Source organism: Anolis carolinensis, chromosome 2 (genome assembly GCF_035594765.1).
Source record: "Anolis carolinensis isolate JA03-04 chromosome 2, rAnoCar3.1.pri, whole genome shotgun sequence".
In the NCBI taxonomy this organism is placed as follows: domain Eukaryota; kingdom Metazoa; phylum Chordata; class Lepidosauria; order Squamata; family Dactyloidae; genus Anolis; species Anolis carolinensis.
In genome coordinates this window covers 119,910,496-119,931,882 of record NC_085842.1, presented here as the reverse complement: position 1 = coordinate 119,931,882, position 21,387 = coordinate 119,910,496, and the positions used below count along the sequence as shown (strand labels likewise).

At 45.0% G+C, this 21,387-nt stretch overlaps 1 protein-coding gene across 1 annotated transcript in view; it reads right to left on the bottom strand.

The window, feature by feature from the left end:
• Nucleotides 1–10,872, bottom strand: part of lcp2 (lymphocyte cytosolic protein 2) — a 75,845-nt gene extending 64,973 nt beyond the window's left edge. Inside the window, exon 1 of the mRNA XM_062970466.1 lies at nucleotides 10,792–10,872. The gene's annotated coding sequence lies outside the window, so the exon portion shown is untranslated. The remainder of the gene's footprint in view (nucleotides 1–10,791) is intronic.
• Between the last annotated feature and the right edge of the window lie 10,515 nt (nucleotides 10,873–21,387).

Here is a 21,387-nt window from a genome sequence, read left to right as displayed (position 1 = left end):
TGGGCCAGTCTCTGTCTTTTAGCTTACTCAAATTTGCAGGCTTGATGTAAGGAAAATGTGAGCATATGCTATGTGGAAGTCTATAAATGAAAAGTAAAAAGCAACAGGCCAGAACAGAAAAGGGTGAAAAGCATAACACTCCTTTTGTAGTTCTTCCTGAATGGTTTAATAAATGAAAATATGAAGTTGGAGTTTGCTGTAGCATTATCTCCTCCTAGTGATAGACATTCAACACTGCACCTTCTCAGCTATTGAGCATGAACTAGAAAGTAAGCTTGTGTATTTCAGCCTAACCTTGATCAGTTTTTGATACCAGTAGACTTCTGTATCCGTTTTTGTGCACTTCCCAAAAATGGGCAGGTAGCCGGATAGCCATTTTCATACCGCAACCAGAAACTACGGCCAGATTCAGCCCATTGGCAGCAATGGGGAGACTCCCTGGGCTCCCCTTCTTTTCGTTTTAGGCAATGGCATTGTTTGTCCTTATATCCTTCATTAAGACCTTCATTAAGCACCAGAGTTAAGATACCACTCTTTCTGAAGGAAGAGCAATGGCCTAGAGTTATTCTAACCTGGGCTTCCTTTAAAAAGTCCTCTCTTTTCTCTTGATTTGCACTGTAGGCCCTGCCTACGGTGGTGTCTTTTCCCCTCTCAAGCCTTTCTGCTTCAGGTTTAATACTTCCTTAAAGCTGTTAAGCTTAAAGCTTTTTGTTTGTTTGCTGGGATTACTATTAATAATATTAACAATAATACAGTAGAGTCTCGCTTGTCCAACATTCTGTATTATCCAACACAGTCTGCCTTTTAGTAATCTATATTTTTGTAGTCTATGTTTTCAATGCATTGCGGTGTTTTGGTGCTAAATTCTTAAATACAGTAATTACTACATAACGTTACCGTGTATTGAGCTGCTTTTTCTGTTATTTGTCGTCAACACAAATGTTTTAGTGCTTAATTTGTAAAATCATAATGTAATTTGACATTTAATAGACTTTTCCTTAATCCATCCTAATTATACAACATTTTCACTTATCCAACGTTCTGCCGACACATTTATGTTGGATATGCAAGACTCTACTGTAATAATATTTTAGATGTATTTTCTGAAGGAGAGCAGGGGAGGAGAAAAAGAAGCTAAAAGGGTGACTCTCCAAGCCCCAAAATACATTTGCCCACCTTACTTAGCCATCCCACATGTTCCCAACTCCCAGTTAGTCCCACTAAATAAAAAGAATCAAGAAAATAAAGGAAAATAAAAAAGAGTCAAGTGAAAGGCTAAGCCAGAAGTCAAACCAAAAATACACTGATGCCAGGATACAACTGTGATGCCAAATAGGGGAGGAGGAGCTGTGATGTCATGTGACTTGCAGCTGTGGCTCTGTCCCCACCGGGATGAAAGTAGTTGGGTGACGCTCCCCCTGTATGATGGGGAAGGTTTTGCCACATTGGAGCAGTGTGTGGGATGACACCTGCGGTTTCACCACACCTGTTGGCAAAATGGCACAGGAGGGGGGCTCCATTCCATTCCAAGAGCCCTTCCAGACAGGCCAAAATCATGGGAGGAACTGGGGATTTTAGTTCCTCTTGGGACTGAGACCACACAGCTGGCCCAAGATCTAGAATTTGGCAGGGGGTGGGGGTGGCTAGATGCTCTCCTGTGCTGATCTAAGATCAGCATGGGTGGGCAAGGGCACTGCCAGCCTCCCCCTTCCTGCCCTCCATTTCCCCTTCAGTTTACCAGAGGAAGGCTCCAATGGAGGCCTGGGAGCCTTTCTTCCTCGCCCACCCCCTCGGTAGAGTTGACAGAGGGCTTTGGGGAGGGGAAGGGGGATTCCTCCTCCATGGCCCTCTGTTAGCTGTCTAAGGGAAAAGGGAGAGGGGGAAAGGCTTCAGGCCTTGTTGGAGTCTTCCTCCGGGTAAGTTGAGGGGGAAATAGGGGGGAAGGGATGGGGAGGCTAGCAGTGCCACCCTTCTTCTGCATGCTGCCTGAGCCTGGAGAGGAGGGATTGCTGTGGAAACAGACACTGAGATCACGGAAGGTTAACAGAGTCCTGACTCTGTTTCCACAGGCCCCATACCTCCAAAGTGCCGGACCTCCAGGGAAGATCTGGATCTTCAGAGGTATCCTTTAAACCTGTATTAAACCAAGTAAATTAGGTTTACTCCAGTTAAGCAGATTAGCATGAAATGTAATTTGGATGCCTCAGGCTAGTCTGTTTTCCAGCCCACGTTTTAGGGCTGTGTAGATGCGGCCTTAGAGCCACAAACAACTCATATGGTCATTGCAGAAGGTGCCCTTGGCAGATGGAAAGGGGAAAACAGATCCTCTTTTGATTTCAGTCTTCTTATGAGGTGGGCATAACATTTTGCCATTTTCCCACCCGTGGAAAATATTGCTTGTTATGACCTGGAGATGTCTATGGACAACACCAGATCTTTGGCTTAGAAATGGAGATGAGCACCAACCCCCAGAGTCGGTCACGACTGGACTTAACGTCAGGGGAAACCTTTACCTTTACATATAGAAACACATTATGGGATACTGAAGGACATATAAAATAGCTTACATATGTAGTAAACAAAACAAAATGGCCATGCTTAGAAGGCGAAGTACTGTAATCTTATGAATGTAATTAATCAATTCCTATTATTGTATGATAACAAAAATAACTGCTATGATTGTAAGTGGGTCTATCTGCACCACCACTCTTATTCAAATTTATCTGCATAAAGTTAATCATGTAAAATGTCAAGATGGTCAATTTCTTTTCAAAAGCTTGTAGCCCTAAAGAAAGACCTAGGTAAAAGAAAGTCAAGGTAAGAGGCACTGTGTACTACGTATAGGCCAGCATTTTTCTGGAATTTTCTGGATGATATAGCATCCAACTTACCAAAGTGCTCTTGCATGTCATTGTTTTCTGCTTCACTGAGCAAAGAAAATATCTGCTGATATTACTTGACTTCTAGAGCCTTTCCAGGTGCCACAGAAAAATGTATGCAGAAGAGGTGTCAAATGTAAGACACTGATATAAAGAGAGATCTGAGAGTGTATGTGTGTGTGTGTGTGTGTATTCTGTCTCATTAATATATTTCTATTGATCTGCAGCTTTTTAAATATTGAGAGAGTTAAGTTATTTTAAGGACAGTTATCCCATGCTTGAGTTGATGTTGAGTCAATATTGGACAGCTTTGCGGCTTGGAATGTACATTTATTGATTGGTTCTGTTTATATATCCTGTGAGTCTGGCAAAACAATGGCACTCTAGACAGCTAGCAGTCAGCAACTCAGATAAGAACAAATAGAATTTAAAACAGAGTTAAAACACAATTAAAAGTACAATTTATCAAACCATACAGAACCCAACTAGATAAAAATGTATTTGCCTGATTGCAGAAGTAGAAAAAGGTGTGGGGTATTCTAGCTTCCCTACCGCAACCCGAAAACAACCTGTGGTGTAGCATTTAAACAGTTTAGGCAAAATTAGTGGTTTGTACCTCCAAATATCTGCCTTCCCTCAGTAAATTTAGTTCCCCAAAATCTAAGTATTGCAGAGAGCAAGAAATTGAAAATAATACACACTGAGAACAGTTGTGCTTTCTGTTTGTGATCCCTTGGGAATTTCGCCTGCCCTTTTTGAATGCCTAAATTGTTTAAATACTCAACTGAAGGCTTAGCTTTCTGCAGAGATAGAAATGCAGGGATTTAAGGAAAACTTTGCGGGTGATGGCCTGAATTATTAATTCTTTCCCCCCTGTAGTTATTCTACCAGAGTATCCATTAATAAAGTCCTCTCTGAGGTCCTCACCAAGCATACTTCTGATGGTGAAATGAAGACAAGTGCCTTGCTGAATACTTCAAAAGCTGGTTAGGCTATATAGGACAGTAGAGTCTTTCACATAGCCTGGTCTCAATTTGGATAAGGGTTCACAGGTCATAATTAGATAAATGCGCAGGGCTTGGAAACATGAATTGGTTTAGCTGCAGCATTCTGCGATAGCTCAGATACTTTTTCAAATACTTTTCAAAGGCAGTCTCACATAGAGCACATCACAACACTTCAAACAGGATGTAATCTAGGCTTTTATCAATGAGGCATTCAATCTTAGTGTAGAGCAAGTTAATAATCTCTTTCATATCCTCCAATATTCCACAAATGGAAAAGCAGAACCTAGCAATATCAGAGGGTCGTCAAGGTAATAAAAGTTATCAGTGAGTAAGAACACACAAACTAGGAGAAGCTGCTGTAGTTTCCTTTTATGTGAGCCTATTGCAAAGGAAAGATTATATCCACTTCTCTCTCCTCTGTTGAGTTACCCTATATACTCATGTATAAATCTAGAAATTTTGGGCATTTAAAAAAACCCCATCTGGATTGACTTATTCAAGGGGCAATAGGAGTTCTTTACATTCACTTATCAAAAATGAAATCATGCCCTTCTCTTTTTTCTTCTTTTCTTTTCTTTTTCTTTTTTTTTTTTGTGTCAGGAGCAACCCGAGTCGCTTCTGGTGTGAGAGAATTTGGCCGTCTGCAAGGACGTTGCCCAGGGGATGTTTTTGATGTTTTTCCCATCCTTATGGGAGGCTTCTCTCATGTCCCTGCATGGAGCTGGAGCTAATAGAGAGAGCTCATCCGCGCTCTCCCCGGGTGGGATCCGAACCTGGCAGCCTTCAGGTCAACAACCCAACCTTCAAGTTACAAGGCTTTAACCCACTACTCCACTGGGAGCTACATGCCCTTCTCTGAGCAGAGTTCATCATGGAAGGACCTAAAACAAATACTGATTCCCTGTACCATCACCAGTGTGGTAATACCTCTGGCCTTTTTAAATGCATGAGTGCGAAAAGGACAAAAGGAGCAAAAGGAAACTGACAGCCGAAACCGCATTGATACTTTCCCTTCTTTACAGAATGATCCTTGATTTAACCATGTGTCATTTCAAAATCCATATTTTTGTCACAAAACCTGTTCTTGATTCATACACAAGCCTGAATATAAATCAAGTATATACATGAGTATATGGCAATTGAGGGCAAACTACTCTTGCTCTTTGAATTCAGTTTCCAGCTCATGAAGGAAAGTGAGGACAGAAGAGGAAAGTGAAGGGAAAGCAAGAAACAAGGATATTTTATAAGCAGTGGAAAAAGTGGGTTGACAAAGGATTGTGCTACCAAATTAGGAGAGTTGGAGGGCATGCTATTTGCTCTCCTGTTTCTGAGGACTGGTTTGAACAATAAATGTTCAGATTTGTTCTTTTTTCTTTTTGTCAAGAGATAATGCAGCATTTCCAATCACGCTTTCCTGCATTCTTGGAGAGTGTATTTTTATGTCTGGCTTTCTGAGTTTCCTGGAGCTGTGGCATACTCCCCTCCTGGATTGTGTATATAATATTCTTCATTCATGATTTCTTCAAAGACATTTTCAACTCCCTGAAAGGTATTGCTAAAACTGGTTGACATAACATGATCTAGAAAAGAGAGTATAGTACTGTAATAGCTATACTGACAGAGTTTGCAAATGTAAATAATGAAGTCCCCAAGCACAAAGTAGACTAAGGATGCCTCTACACTGTAGAAGTAATGCAGTTTGACATCATTTTAACTGCTATGCCTCTCTTTGGCAGAAAAGGCTAAAAGCCTTGTAAAACTAGAGTTCCCATGATTCTATAGCATTGAACCATGTCATATAAAGTGCTGTCAAACTTCATTAATTCTATAGTATAAATGCACCCTCAATCTACAAAAGCTTGTACTGTGATTTCTTTCTCTCATGTAGTCTCAAAGGGGCTACAAAATCTCTATGCATACTGAAATCACAGTGGTGTTCATATCATGATGTATCATATCATCATATAACTTGATGTATAAAGGTATTTCTCACAGATATTTAAGTAACGAACTGCAATTCTGTACTATGGCTGTCTTCATGGAGAATCTCTTGCAAAGCACATTGCAGTAGTCTAATATAAAGATTGACGTTGCGGCATAAATGATAGTAATGCCATTTATTTATTTATTTATTTACAGCATTTATATTCCGCCCTTCTCACCCCGATGGGGACTCAGGGCAGATCACATTACACATATAGGCAAACATTCAATGCCTTTTAACATAGAACAAAGACAAGACAAACATGGCTCCGAGCGGGCCTTGAACTCATGACCTCCTGGTCATCTTTACTTTTGAATGTAGTGGTCTTCTGTGAATAAAGATGTGCCCAGAAACACCTCTTTCCAGAACAGAACATCCTCTACTAACCAGGGCAATCAACTCCATGCTACGATAATCTTCATTTTGTCTGGATTGAATTCAAGCATATTCCCTCTCATTCAGTCCCTTGCTCTTATCAAGCATACTTTCATGGAGAACCACTATATCGACTGGGGCAGGGGCCCATAAAACAATGAGATGTCAAAATGTTCTTGCTACTAGAGATGCACAAAATTTTTAAAAACTTCAGATTTAGCAGGGGAAAGAAGCTAGAATTCAGTGAATTGTATTAAAAACACAGCAAAGTAATGGCAGAAAATCTGTTTATCTTTAAAATAAAATTCTATAGTGTCTTATGTTAAGACACTATAGAGAATGTTAACTTTAAAAATGTAAACAATAACCATGCAAGCAGATTATGAACAAAAAAGGTTAGCACAGTTAGCACGTTAAGGAGTCTAAGATAGGCTTTGTCCTGTCATGATAGTTTTCTACATGCAGGGAACTTTTTAAATTAAAAGGGAAGAAGCAAAGAAGAAAAATTGGATGGAAGCATTTTGTAATCCCCACATTGCATCTGGAAGAAGGAAGGCACAATCCTGAGCTTGAAATAACTGAGCGGGGCTGTTAATGAGTGTGACATGGAGAGCTCTCATTCATAGTCGCCATAACTCACAGTCAACATGTTACTACACATGTTCAGGATTTCCACTAATAATAAATTTCATTATTCATTGAAATCATAGAAGCTTTACTTTATGACTCAGTACTATCCAACTGCTAGGAGGAGTCCGAGTATTCTCCACTCATTACCAATACTTTTTTAAAATACCATTAACATAAATGCACCTTTTAGTGGCCTGAATATAGTTAATGAATAATTCATTGTCTTTAGGATTTTTTTTATTAAAAAGATTTGCCACTTTCTTAGTTATATAGAGCAGAAAACAAGTTAATTCATAAGACAGACTAGTTAGGTAAAATTATACTTGGAAGCCCAAGCCATTTAAGATTGTGCTTCTGCCTAAGTTCCCCAGCCAACAGATAAAAGCCCTTGCTTTGCAACCTTACTAGAAGCATCTGGATCTTTAAAAGGAGATACCCTGCCTATCTCTTTGATAAGAGAAGAGGAGACTAAAGACAGATTCTTGTGCTGCATATGGTCTCTTTTAGCAGGTGAGCATTACAGGGTTCTATAGCACAGTGGGCCACCCAGTCCTCCCTCTTCTTCGCTCAGTAAAGCGCCTGCTAAGAGAAAGGGAGGTATGGCATTGCTCAGCCTGAAAATTTGGTCAGTAACCAAGGGAGCCCCCAGTGGCACAGTGGGTTAAACTGCTGAGTTGTTGAACTTGCTGGTTCATCAGTTCGAATCTGCATGCAAATGTGAATAGATCAATAAGTACCGCTTCTGTGGGAAGGTAACGGTGCTCCATGCAGTCATGCTGGCCACATGACCTAGAAGGTGTCTACAGACAACGCTGGCTCTTCAGCTTAGCAATGGAGATGAGCACCAACCCCCAGAGTCGGACACGACTAGACTTAATGTCAGGGGAAAACTTTACCTTTACCTTTACCCAAGGGATGACTTTTTCTTTCATAGCAACACCATCATCCTGCAGTAGCAATATTAATGCTCATATCTGATCCTGATAATTCAAAGCCATAGCACTTCTACAGACTGAGCATATTTTATCTAACTGGATCTAACCAGATCACTAAATGGAGCTTCGTACAGGGAGAGATCCATTCCCATGTTGCGGCAGTTCCATTGGATGTTGGTCTCCTTCTGGGCTAGATACAAAGTGCTGGTCATTTTATTTATTTATTTATTTATTTATTTATTTACAGCATTTATATTCCGCCCTTCTCACCCCGAAGGGGACTCAGGGCAGATCACATTACACATATAGGCAAACATTCAATGCCTTGACATAGAACAAAGACAAGACAAATGCAGGCTCCGAGCTGCCCTCGAACTCATGACCTCTTGGTCAGAGTGATTGGTCTCAGCTGGCTGCTCACCAGCTTGCGCCACAGCCCGGGTCATTACCTTTAAAGCCCTAAATGGTTCAGACCCAGGCTATTTGACAAATTGCATCGCCTTTTATAAACCAACTCCACTGTGCTCAGTGGAGGAGGGCCTATTCTCGGTCCCACCCCCTTCTCAAGTATGCCTGGTGGGAACGAGAGGGGGCCTTCTCCATGATCACCCCACACCTCTGCAACTCACTCTCTAAAGAGATAAAAACTGTCCCCTTCCCCCGTCTCCTTTAAAAAAACAATTAAAAACCATCTTTATTCGCTAGCATTTGGAAAAGAGGAGGATTAGATGACTGCATACAACTACGATGCCACCAACTGGAAAAAAATGTTCACACTCTGGCTCTGTTGGCCTGGTTGGCTTTCTTGACATCACTGGCTTTATAATAAATTTTAATATTTTTTCAAATGAACCTTGGGTGGTTTTCTTGAATTGAAGTTCATGTTTTTATGTTAGATATAATTTAAGTTAAATTTAATTTAATTTAAAGTTATATGCTACAATTTGGTCATACATGTGGGTTAATTTTGGTATATGGGATCTATTGTGATATATGTGAGTTTATTTTGGTTTCTGGAAGGTTTATTATTGTATTTGTATTTATTGTTGTATCAGGCATTGAATGCTTGCCTTTTTGTTGTTGGAATCCACACCTGACAATTCAATGTACACAAACTTTTTTCATGCACAAAATTATTAAAATATTGCATGAAATTGCCTTTAAGCTGCAATGCACATCTAAGGAAACATAAATGAATTTCAAGTTTAGACTCAGGTCCCATTTCCATTATGCACGTATATGCAAATACAAGTATTCCAAAATCCAAAAAAATCTAAAACACTTCTGGTCCCAAGCAATTTGGATAAGGATACTCAGCTGTATATGAACATACAATGACATTTGAACTGTTTTTTCTTAGTTGTACATAGATTGAATAAGACAAAGGTGTACACCGATCAGTCTAAAAGCTCTTGGAATAAAATTGCAGTGCCTGCTGCTGAATATTTAGTTTGTATTTTCAATAGCTGAAGCTTTAATACATCAGCTCTTACTTTAAATACAAAAATGTGACAGTCACGGTTTTCACAAAGTGCAAAAACAGTGATTCTTCTTTGAATTGCCATGTCCTCTCTCTACTGCACCCCCCATCCTCCAATTTATTAAAAATATTTTAACATAATATACTCCAAACCCCTTCGGTTTTAGGCCTTCATTTCATAAGGAAGTAATAACTCAACTTCTAGTTTACATCCTTGTTAAAATATCTATTCTTAATTTAGAAACCATTAGGTGCAGGGGGCAAAAAAGAAAGAAATCATCCCCAAGGACATTTTAGGAAATTTGAGATAAAATGGTAAGGGAAGCACCACTTTTCTCACTGCTGCTCTAGACACCTCCAAGTTACAAAAGCAATTCAGTGGAAGGAGGCATACCCTCCAACATTTCACATATGAAAACCAGGATTGAAGGCAGTCAATCAAATTTAGAGTGTGGTTAAGATACAAAAGGTTATGAGCAAAAAATACAAAACTAAAATTGCACACAAATGAAAGCATTTGTAAGTTTACATTCTGGTAGGATCCTACTGAAAGAATGTAGAAGTGAAAGGAAGTGAGGCTCCCTTGGCATCCAGCCACATGGTGTGCTTTTTGATGAAGCTGAGAGGAAGCACACACAATAAAAGCCATGCATTACCTGGTGTGTTCTCTAATGCGTTTAGTGCCACCACAAACCACATGGTCTTTCCATTATAGAAACAGCAAACTTAACTCTTGGCAGCTATGTGGGCTGTCTTCTGTCTGGCAGCAATCATGGTGGTTTAATGTAAGTACCAACCTCGGGTGACTGAAAAGAGTTGCAGTCTGCTCTCAGTGCCAATTCACTAAGAAAAGGACACATAGAATATTGGTTTAGATCAGTGGTTCTCAACCTGTGGGTCCCCAGTTGTTTTGGCCTCCAACTCCCAGAAATCCTAACAGCTGGTAAACTGGCTGGGATTTCTGGGAGTTGTAGGCCAAAACACCTGGTTGAGAAACACTGGTATGCCGTCACACCCAGGCACCTTTTTAAGCTTAGGATGTGCTTCTTCCTTTGCCCAGGTGAACTGCGGGGGCCTTACTTAGAAGCTCTGGAAATCCCAGTAACCAAAGGCACTTCAAGTAGAACAATCAAACAAAATTTTATTTTCACAAAGTCCTTGGCAGACTTGGCACATGTAATTAAGGTTGCAAATAAAAACAGTCAGCTTATAAAACCTTGCAGATGTTCCTTTCGTGGCTTTTTCCCTTTAGTTGCTTGGTTAACTTCCACCAAAGGCAAAGAGATCCAGAGATCCTCTTTACCCTAGCCCTGAGCTGCTATTAAAAAGGTCTATAACTATCTAAGCTCAAAGCTTGTTTTTGAGGCGAAGTTGGTAGGGCTTCCTCCAGTGGCAAAGAAATCCGGAGATGTTCTCTGCCCCAGTGCCAAAGCTATTAGAAAGAACAGGTCTTTCCCCTACCTATGCTCGGCACTGGTTTTAAAGGCAGGTCAGTACTTACGATGGCCTTTACAGAGTTGGCCTGGCTTGGCCACACAAGCACATCTACGTTGTTTCTTCTTCAGTCTAGAAGGCAGAAAAGGCTTCTCAAAATGGAGCCTTCTTTCCCCAGTAAAAGGGGCGGTCTCCAGAACAAACTGATACATTTGCAGACTGCAAGCAGCAAAGACTTTGCTGAGCTGGCTACAAACTCTGCTAATATCCTAACTATCAGACTGCTGCAGAATCTGCAGCAACCCTGGAGCCAATGCAAACAGGTGCTATTTTCTATAACTATAAAAAAATGCAAACCAAACCTCTGGGAGACGGAACAACTGGTTTAGATTGGTTCAGATCCAGAGCCTGGAATGTTAGATGTGAAAATATTAGAAACTGGAATTGATTTAATACTATAATAAACACTAGGAATTGAAACCATTTAACTGGTTGATTTACCATAGCTTAACTCTTGTTGACAAATTACTGATGGAATGGGCCAATAGTTTCAGGGAATGGCATGGAAGTTGTCTGTAAGGCAGGCATAGGCAAATATTGGCCTTTCAGGTCCTTTGGACTTCAACTCCTGCAATTCCTAACAAACTATCAGGTGTTAGTGATTGTGGGAGTTGAAGTCTAAAACACCTAGAAGGCTGAAGTTTGACCATGCCTGGTCTAAGGGCACAGTTTGTTATCGCCTCTTTCAAAAGGGCCTTTGCCCCTTAAAATTGCCTTCTTCTAACTTAGAATATTTTCCCCTACATTGACTGCAAAGCTCAAAATATAATTGTTCCCTTTGAATAATGGTAGTCCTCCTCAAATACACTGTTGTTTATTCGTTCAGTCGCTTCTGACTCATGGACCAACCCACGCCAGAGCTCCCTGTCAGCCATCGCCACCCCCAGCTCCTTCAAGGTCAAGCCAGTCACTTCAAGGATACCATCCATCTATCTTGCCCTTGGCTGACCCCTCTTCCTTTTCCCTTCCATTTTCCCCAACATCATTATCTTCTCCAAGCTTTCCTGTCTTCTCATTATGTAGCCAAAATACTTCATCTTTGTCTCCAATATCCTTTCCTCCAGTGAGTAGTCGGGTGTCAGGACCCAGGCGCAGAGCACCAATAACCATGCACAGAGGCCAGAAACTATCTAATATCTTTATTGAAGGATTATATAAGGTTAATAAAAATAAGTGTAGAAAATAGTCCAGAAACAGACCTTTCAGGAAAGGTCAAAATTAGTCCAAAGAAACAAGGTCCAATATGAAATATTAAGGTCCAAAGTTGTAATCCAATAACCGAAACACTCACTTTGCCAGGCAAAGTGAGGGGAGATGACAAGGTCCTTTAGTCCATGAACTTGAGCAAGGCTGGAAATAACTTGGTACGCGAAAACAAGGCTTGAAACGTGGCACAAGGTAACGAGGAACAAGAACAAGGTCCGTGGAATTACTTGGTAGAATCCGTGGAACTAGGCAAGGTTTAGTCCTGGAGAACGAGGCAAAGTCCGAAGGTAAACAAAGCTGGGAAGCAGGAGCGAAGGCTTGGGATCATGGCAAGGCTTAACAGGAACGGAGCGCGCTGTCCAGACACAACTCGCTCCGGAGGCTGACGAATTGACTCCGCAAAGTCACAACGCGGGTAAAACGCCTATATAGAGTCTAACTTTCTCACCAAGAGCAGTTCTCTGGGAACCAGAAACGAAAGCTAATCTTTGAGACCAGATGTTTGACTCCTTAAAGATTCTCATGGAAAGCAGACTTAATTGGCAGAATTCTTAGCAGCTATTCTAGCACTCCTGCGCGAGGCTGCTTCCAAACCTCTCTGTTGTTTACAAAACTCGTGGCGAGAGAACACAGGAGATGTAGGCTCAGGGTTTGTTGAACATACTTCTGGAACACAACTCTCTTGCAGGTGCAAGGTTCCCAGATCTGGCTGGGAAGAATCTAGTTCTGGCTGGAATGGAGGAAAACCCAAGTTTTCCTCTTCATCAGGCATCACAATGCCTTGAGCAGGACTACATGGCCCATGAGTCATCACACTATCCCCCTCCTCAAGCCCCCTCCCAAACTGGGACTCTCTCCCCGAGGCGCGAGGTCGTGGCTTGGCGGGATAGGTCTGATGGAAGCGACGGGTGAGATCAGGAGCATGAACTGTGGAAGCATCTTCCCAAGAGCGCTCTTCGGGGCCAAAACCCACCCAGTCAATGAGATATTGTAGGCGGCGGCGGTGAAAGCGAGAATCCAAAATGTCCTGAACCTCAAACTCCTCCTCCCCATCCACCAAAACAGGGGCAGGAGCCGGCCGGTCTACATCTGGGCGTATATCATCCGCCGGAAGGAGCAGGGAGCGGTGAAACACTGGGTGAATGCGCATTGAACGCGGAAGTTGGAGTTTGAAAGTCACGGGGTTTAATTGCGCCACCACTGGATAGGGGCCAATGAAACGGGCATCTAACTTCCGGCAAGGGCGATGGGAGGGCAAAAAGCGAGTGGACAGAAGAACCCGATCTCCTACCTTGATTTCGGGGCCCGGCTGGCGATGTTTGTCCGCGTGACGTTTATAGTCCTCCTTGGCTTGGTCTAGTTGCTGGAGCAAAAGTTGTTGTACCGCTGTGAGTTCCTGCAGCCAGTCCTCTGCTGCAGGAACTTCTGAGGTTTCAATGACAGGGGGAAAGAAACGTGGATGGAAACCGTAGTTTGCAAAGAACGGCGTTTCTTTTGTAGAAGCCTGGACTCCATTATTGTAGGCAAACTCCGACAGTGGTAACAGAGAAGCCCAATTGTCCTGTTGGTAGTTTACATAACAGCGAAGGTACTGTTCCAAAGTGGCATTGGTACGTTCAGTTTGCCCATCTGTTTGGGGATGATGAGCCGAAGATAAACGAGAGTCTATGCCCAATAGTTTTTGTAGTGCCTTCCAGAAACGAGAGGTGAATTGGGACCCGCGGTCTGTGACTAAACTCTTGGGCAATCCATGCAATCTGAAAACATGTTGGAGGAATAGATCTGCAGTCTCTTTGGCCGTGGGAAGGCCTTCACAGGGGATGAAATGGGCTGACTTGGTGAAAAGGTCCACCACTACTAGGATCGTGGTAAATCCACAGGAAGGTGGTAAGTCAGTGATGAAGTCCGCAGAAATTATTTCCCATGGGCGAGATGGGGTAGGAAGGGGATGCAAAAGCCCTGAGGGCTTTTCCCTCCTTATCTTGGAGCGCTGGCATACTGGGCAGGTGTTGACATATTTTTCTACATCCTTGCGGATCTTGGGCCACCAGAAATCTCTTAGGATCAAATGCATGGTTTTAAATAGTCCGAAATGCCCTGCTGGCTTGCAGTCATGACACAGACGAAGTGCTTTTTCCCTGCCCGGTCCTGGTGGGATATAAACATGATTTCTATAGCAAAGCAGTCCATCCTTGAGTGAAAAGGGAAAATGCAGACCTTGGCGAAGTTGGTCCTGCGCCCAGGCATCTGCTTGCTGACTGGCCCTGATTTCTTGAGCACAAAGGGGTCCTGGAGTAGAGGGAGCTAGATCAAGGGGAGTGGATTTGGTGTTCCCCACTGTGAGCGTGGCAAAGTTCTCGGGTTGTAGCAGCTGGGACTCAAAGGTCTCCTTGCGACCGGCAGCGTATTCCGGTTTGCGTGACAGGGCATCTGCTTGCTTGGTCTGGGCTGGGGTTACATAATGAATCTGGAAGTTAAAACGTTCAAAGAATAGAGCCCAGCGTTGCTGCCTCTGATTTAGCTTGCGGGCAGTTCTTAGATGTTCTAGATTGCGATGATCAGTATGGACCTCAATGGGGAATTTGGCCCCCTCTAACCAATGTCTCCAAGTTTCAAAGGCTGCCTTTATGGCCAATAGTTCCTTTTCCCAGATGGTGTAGTTCCTCTCTGGAGCGGTTAGTTGACGAGAATAAAAGGCACAAGGATGAAGGTGATCTCCCACCGGTTGTAGGAGTACAGCCCCAATGGCCACATCGGAGGCGTCCGCTTGCACAATAAAAGGGGTTTCAGGATCTGGGTGCTGAAGGATTGGCTGGGACGTGAATAATTTCTTTAATTGCTGGAACCCTTTCTCTGCTTGGTCTGTCCAGCGGAAGGGCTGTTTTCCACGGATGCAGCTGGTGATTGGGTCAGACCAGCGGGCAAAATCTGGAATGAACTTGCGGTAATAGTTCGCGAACCCCAAGAATCGTTGCACCTTTTTCTTGTTGGTTGGCGCCCGCCATTCTAATACTGCTGAAACCTTTGCCGGGTCCATGGAGAGCCCTAGAGGTGAGATGCGGTACCCCAGGAAATCTACCTCTTGTAGATCAAAAGCGCATTTTTCCAGCTTGGCATAAAGTCCATGATCCCGCAATCGTTGTAACACCATTTTGACGTGGTTCTCATGTTCTGCTTGTGATCTAGAAAACACCAAAAAATCGTCCAGGTAGATGATCAAGAACCGATCTAGATAGTCCTGAAAAATGTCATTGACAAAATGCTGAAACGTTGCGGGAGCTCCGCATAATCCGTAATTCATAACTCGGGACTCGAATAATCCGAATTTAGTCTGGAAGGCGGTCTTCCACTCGTCCCCTTCTCTGATGCGGACTAGATTATAAGCCCCCCGAAGGTCCAGCTTGGTGTAGACTTTGGCTCCTCGAAGTCGGTCTAGTAGGTCCGAGATTAAGGGTAGGGGATAGCTGTTCCGCTTAGTGATATTGTTCAATGCTCTATAGTCCACCACCAAGCGTAATTCCCCTGACTTCTTTTTCACAAACATCACTGGGGAGGCGGCTGGGGATTGAGAGGGTCTGATGAATCCCTTGCGAAGGTTTGTCTCTATGAATTCCCTGAGAGCTTCTTGCTCCGGTTCAGTCAGGGAGTATAGATGCCCTCGCGGGATCGGGGCCCCCTCCACCAAGTCAATGGCACAGTCATAAGGTCTATGTGGGGGTAATTTTTCGGCTTCTTTTTCATTGAATACATCCCAATACTCGGAGTACTTCTTTGGCAAGGTGATAATGGGCTCGGTGTCTGCGGCATGGCAGACCTTGGCTACGAGGCAATGGTTTTGGCAGTACTTTGAAGCAAACTGCAGTTCTCTGTTGGACCAGGAGATGCTTGGGTCGTGAAGCGTCAGCCATGGAATCCCCAAAATCACAGGGAAATGGGGAACCTCGGTAACAAAGAAGGAGATCTCTTCCATATGTTCCCTTATCCACATCCTGGTGGGTTCCGACCACTGGCTTACGGGGCCCGTCTTGAGAGGGCGGCCATCGATGGCTTGCACCACACGGGCATTCTTGAAGTCATGATATTGTAATCCCAGAGAGTCGGCATACTCTCTATCAATGAAATTGTTGGTGGCTCCTGAGTCTATCATGGCGTGGACCATCACGGGCCCCTTTTTAGCTGACCACAAAGTGACCACTAGAAGGAACAGGACCCCGGTTGGCGGCTCTTGAATGGGTTTTTTGACCGGGTTGGCGAGCCTTTCTACGCCCGGTCGTTGGCTTCCCCCGCCGGCTGCGCGCCAGCCGCCTCAGACGTCTTCGCCTCCGTGGAGGACGCCGCCGCGAGGCGGGCGGCGGGTTTCCCCTTTGCTGGGCACTCTCTGGCGAAGTGGCCCCCGTTTCCACAGTACCAACAGAGGTTTAGGCGTTGGCGGCGGGCCTTCTCGGCGGCATCTAATCTGGGACGCACATTGCCCAGCTGCATCGGCACCTCCTCGCTCCCTCTGGGGTATGGGGCTGGCGGTGGAGGTCTCCACACGGGTCGCGGCTGGACGCTGGCGGGAGCGGGAGGTCTCGCCCCAGCTCTACCGCTCTGGCCTCGAATCCACTGTTTCCTGTTGGCCAGCATGACTTCAGCCCGTAAACATTGATCAATGAGTGCTTCAAGAGTGTGGGGCGGATCCAACTTGGAGATTTCCTCCAGCATTTCAATGTTGAGACCCTCCCGAAATTGTCCTCTGAGGGCTATATCGTTCCAACCGGTGCTGTGGGCCAGCACTCGGAACTCGGCTATGTATTGAGACAGGGGTCTGTCTCCTTGAAAGAGGCGCCGGAGTTTATGACCGGCCGCTTCCAAATTGTCCTCGATTCCCCAGGTCTCCTTAAGGTGATCCAAGAAGTGTAGCGCTGATCTTAGGTGTGGGGAGGCTTGGTCGAACAGCGCCGTCGCCCAGGTGGCCGCTGGCCCGTCTAGGAGGCTGTAGACCCACGCCACCTTGACTTCTTCTTGGGGAAACTCGGCAGCACGGGCCTCTAGATAAGCCTGGCATTGGCGGCGGAAAACATGAACCTTAGTAGCTTCTCCAGAAAACTTGGTTGGCAACGCCATGGCCGGGAGGCGGATTCCGCGCTCCCGCAAACCCTTTATTTCTCCATCCTGCGCATTGAGTCTGTCACGGATGCGATCCACCTCGTCCTTGCTGATGGTGTAGCTCAGTGGCTGCCCACCGGGCACGGTTCCGGTAGACATTCTGGCCTTGGTTAATTGGTGCTTATGGTGGCGGAGTCAAACTGTCAGGACCCAGGCGCAGAGCACCAATAACCATGCACAGAGGCCAGAAACTATCTAATATCTTTATTGAAGGATTATATAAGGTTAATAAAAATAAGTGTAGAAAATAGTCCAGAAACAGACCTTTCAGGAAAGGTCAAAATTAGTCCAAAGAAACAAGGTCCAATATGAAATATTAAGGTCCAAAGTTGTAATCCAATAACCGAAACACTCACTTTGCCAGGCAAAGTGAGGGGAGATGACAAGGTCCTTTAGTCCATGAACTTGAGCAAGGCTGGAAATAACTTGGTACGCGAAAACAAGGCTTGAAACGTGGCACAAGGTAACGAGGAACAAGAACAAGGTCCGTGGAATTACTTGGTAGAATCCGTGGAACTAGGCAAGGTTTAGTCCTGGAGAACGAGGCAAAGTCCGAAGGTAAACAAAGCTGGGAAGCAGGAGCGAAGGCTTGGGATCATGGCAAGGCTTAACAGGAACGGAGCGCGCTGTCCAGACACAACTCGCTCCGGAGGCTGACGAATTGACTCCGCAAAGTCACAACGCGGGTAAAACGCCTATATAGAGTCTAACTTTCTCACCAAGAGCAGTTCTCTGGGAACCAGAAACGAAAGCTAATCTTTGAGACCAGATGTTTGACTCCTTAAAGATTCTCATGGAAAGCAGACTTAATTGGCAGAATTCTTAGCAGCTATTCTAGCACTCCTGCGCGAGGCTGCTTCCAAACCTCTCTGTTGTTTACAAAACTCGTGGCGAGAGAACACAGGAGATGTAGGCTCAGGGTTTGTTGAACATACTTCTGGAACACAACTCTCTTGCAGGTGCAAGGTTCCCAGATCTGGCTGGGAAGAATCTAGTTCTGGCTGGAATGGAGGAAAACCCAAGTTTTCCTCTTCATCAGGCATCACAATGCCTTGAGCAGGACTACATGGCCCATGAGTCATCACATCGGGCTGGTTGGATCTTCTTGCGGTCCAAGGCACTCTCAGAATTTTCCTCCAGCACCACAGTTCAAAAGCGTCCATCTTCCTTCGCTCAGCCTTCCTTATGCACCAGCTCTCGCATCCATAGGTTACTACAGGGAATACCCTGCTTTAACTATGTGGACCTTTGTTGCCAGTGTGATGTCTCTACTCTTCACTATTTTATCGAGGTTGGCCATTGCTCTCTTTCCAAGAAGTAGATGTCTTCTGATTTCCTGGCTGCGGTCTGCATCTGCAGTAATCATCGCGCCTAGAAATACAAAGTCTGTCACTGCCATCAAGACCCTAATCCACTGCAAAAACAAAAAACAAAACCCAAAATTAAGTAGATAACCCCAGTCTATTCAATTTTATTCCAATTTTCTGCTGTCATGCAGCCCAAGGCAGTTTACAATATAGTTAATACAAACCACAGTTAAAAATCTAATATCGAAGGAGAAAGATAGGATTAAAATAAAGTAAATAATAAAGTACTGTTTCATTATTCAGGCAGACTTTAAAGGGGGCTGTGATGACCCATGGGCCTTGTAGTCCTGCTCAGGACATGGTAATTCCTGATGAAGATGAAAACTTGGGGTTTTTACCTTCCCAGTCTGAACTGGATTCCTCTCAGCCAGATCTTTCCCAGGCAGATCTGGGAACCTTGCACCTGCAAGAAAGTTGTCTCCCAGAAGTATGTCAAACAAGCCCAGAGCCTACTTCTCCCGTGTTCTTGCGCCGGGAGTTTTGTAAACAACAGAGAGGTTTGGAAGCTGCTTCGCGCAGGAGTGCGAGGATAGCAGCCAAGAATTCTGCCAATTAAGTCTCCTTTTTCGTGAGAATCCTTAAGGAGTCAAACATCTGGTCTCAAAGATTAGCTTTCGTTTCTGGTTCCCAGAGAACTGCTTCGGCGGGAAAAGTTAGACTCTATATAGGTGATTTACCCGCGAAGTAACTTCGCGGAGTCAATTCGTCAGCCTACGGAGCGAGTTGTGTCTGGACAGCGCGCTCCGGTTCAAGCCTCGCTCCTGCTCAAGCCTTGCCTTGCTATCCAGCCTTCGCCTTGCTTCCCAGCCTTGTTTATCTACGGACTTTGCCTAGTTTCCCAGGATCAATCCTTGCCTTGTTCCACGGATTTATCAAGTTATTCCACGGACCTTGTTCTTGTTCTTAGTTACCTTTGTTCCACGTTCAAGCCTTGTTCCAAGTATCAAGTTATTTTCCAGACTCGCTCAAGTTTTATGGACTAAAGGACCTTGTCATCTCCCCTCACTTTGCTTGTCAAAGTGAGTGTTTCGGTTATTGGATTACAACTTTGGACCTTAATATTTCATACTGGACATTATTTCTTTGGACTAATTTTGACCTTTCCTGAAAGGTCTGCTTCTGGACTATCTTTTACATTTGCTTTTACTAACTTTATATATTTCCTTAATAAAGATATTAGATAGAATCTGGCCTCTGCGTATGGTTATTGGTGCTCTGTAGCCTGGGTCGTGACAGTTTGACTCCGCCGCCCTAAGCACCAATTAACCTCGGCCAGAATGTCTACCGGAACCGTGCCCGGTGGGCAGCCACTGAGCTACACCATCAGCAAGGACGAAGTGGATCGCATCCGCGACAGACTCAACGCCCAGGATGGAGAAATAAAGGGCTTGCGGGAGCGCGGAATCCGCCTCCCGGCCATGGCGTTGCCTACCAAGTTTACTGGAGAAGCTTCTAAGGTTCATGTTTTCCGTCGCCAATGTCAAGCATATCTAGAGGCCCGGGATGCCGAGTTTCCCCAAGAAGACATCAAAGTGGCGTGGGTTTACAGTCTTCTAGACGGGCCAGCGGCCAATTGGGCGACGGCACTGTTCGACCAAGCCTCTCCACACCTAAGATCAGCGCAACACTTCTTGGACCACCTCAAGGAGACTTGGGGAATCGAGGACAATTTGGAGGCAGCCGGTCACAAACTCCGTCGCCTTTTCCAAGGAGACAGACCTATGTCTCAGTATATAGCCGAGTTCCGAGTGCTGGCCCACAACACCGGCTGGAACGATGTAGCCCTCAGAGGACAATTCCGGGAGGGTCTCAACATTGAAATGCTGGAAGAAATCTCCAAGGTGGATCCTCCCCAGACCCTCGAGGCACTCATTGATCAATGTTTACGGGCTGAAGTCATGATTGCCAACAGGAAACAGTGGGTTCGAGGCCAGGGCAGTAGAGCCGGGGCAAAACCCCCCGCTCCCGCCAGCGTTCAGCCACGTCCAGTGTGGAGACCCCCACCGCCAACCCCATACCCCAGAGGAGGCGAGGAAGTGCCGATGCAGTTGGGCAATGTGCGTCCCAGACTAGATGCCGCCGAGAAGGCCCGTCGTCAACGCTTAAACCTCTGTTGGTACTGCGGGAACGGGGGCCACTTCGCCAGAGAGTGCCCAGCCAAAGGGAAGCCTGCCGCCCGTCTTGCGGCGGCGTCCTCCACGGAGACGAAGGCGTCTGAGCCGACTGGCACACAGCCGGCGGGGGAAGCCAACGACCGGGTGTAGAGAGGCTCGCCAACCCGGTCAAAAAATCCATTCAAGAGCCGCCAACCGGGGTCCTGTTCCTTCTCGTGGTCACATTATGGTCAGCAAAAAGGGGACCCGTCATGATCCACGCCATGATAGACTCTGGAGCTACCAACAATTTCATTGATAGAGAGTATGCCGACTCTCTGGGATTACAATATCATGATTTCAAGAATGCCCGTGTGGTGCAAGCCATAGACGGCCGCCCCCTCAAGACGGGCCCCGTAAGTCAGTGGTCGGAACCCACCAGGATGTGGATAAGGGAACATATGGAAGAGATTTCCTTCTTTGTTACCGAGGTTCCCCATTTCCCTGTGATTTTGGGAATCCCATGGCTGACTCTCCACGACCCTAACATCTCCTGGTCCAACAGAGAACTGCAGTTTGCTTCACCGTACTGCCAAAACCATTGCCTCGTAGCCAAGGTCTGCCATGCCACGGACACCGAGCCCATCATCACCTTGCCAAAGAAGTACTCCGAGTATTGGGATGTATTCAATGAGAAAGAAGCCGAAAAATTACCCCCACATAGACCTTATGACTGTGCCATTGACTTGGTGGAGGGGGCCCAGATCCCGCGAGGGCATCTCTACTCCC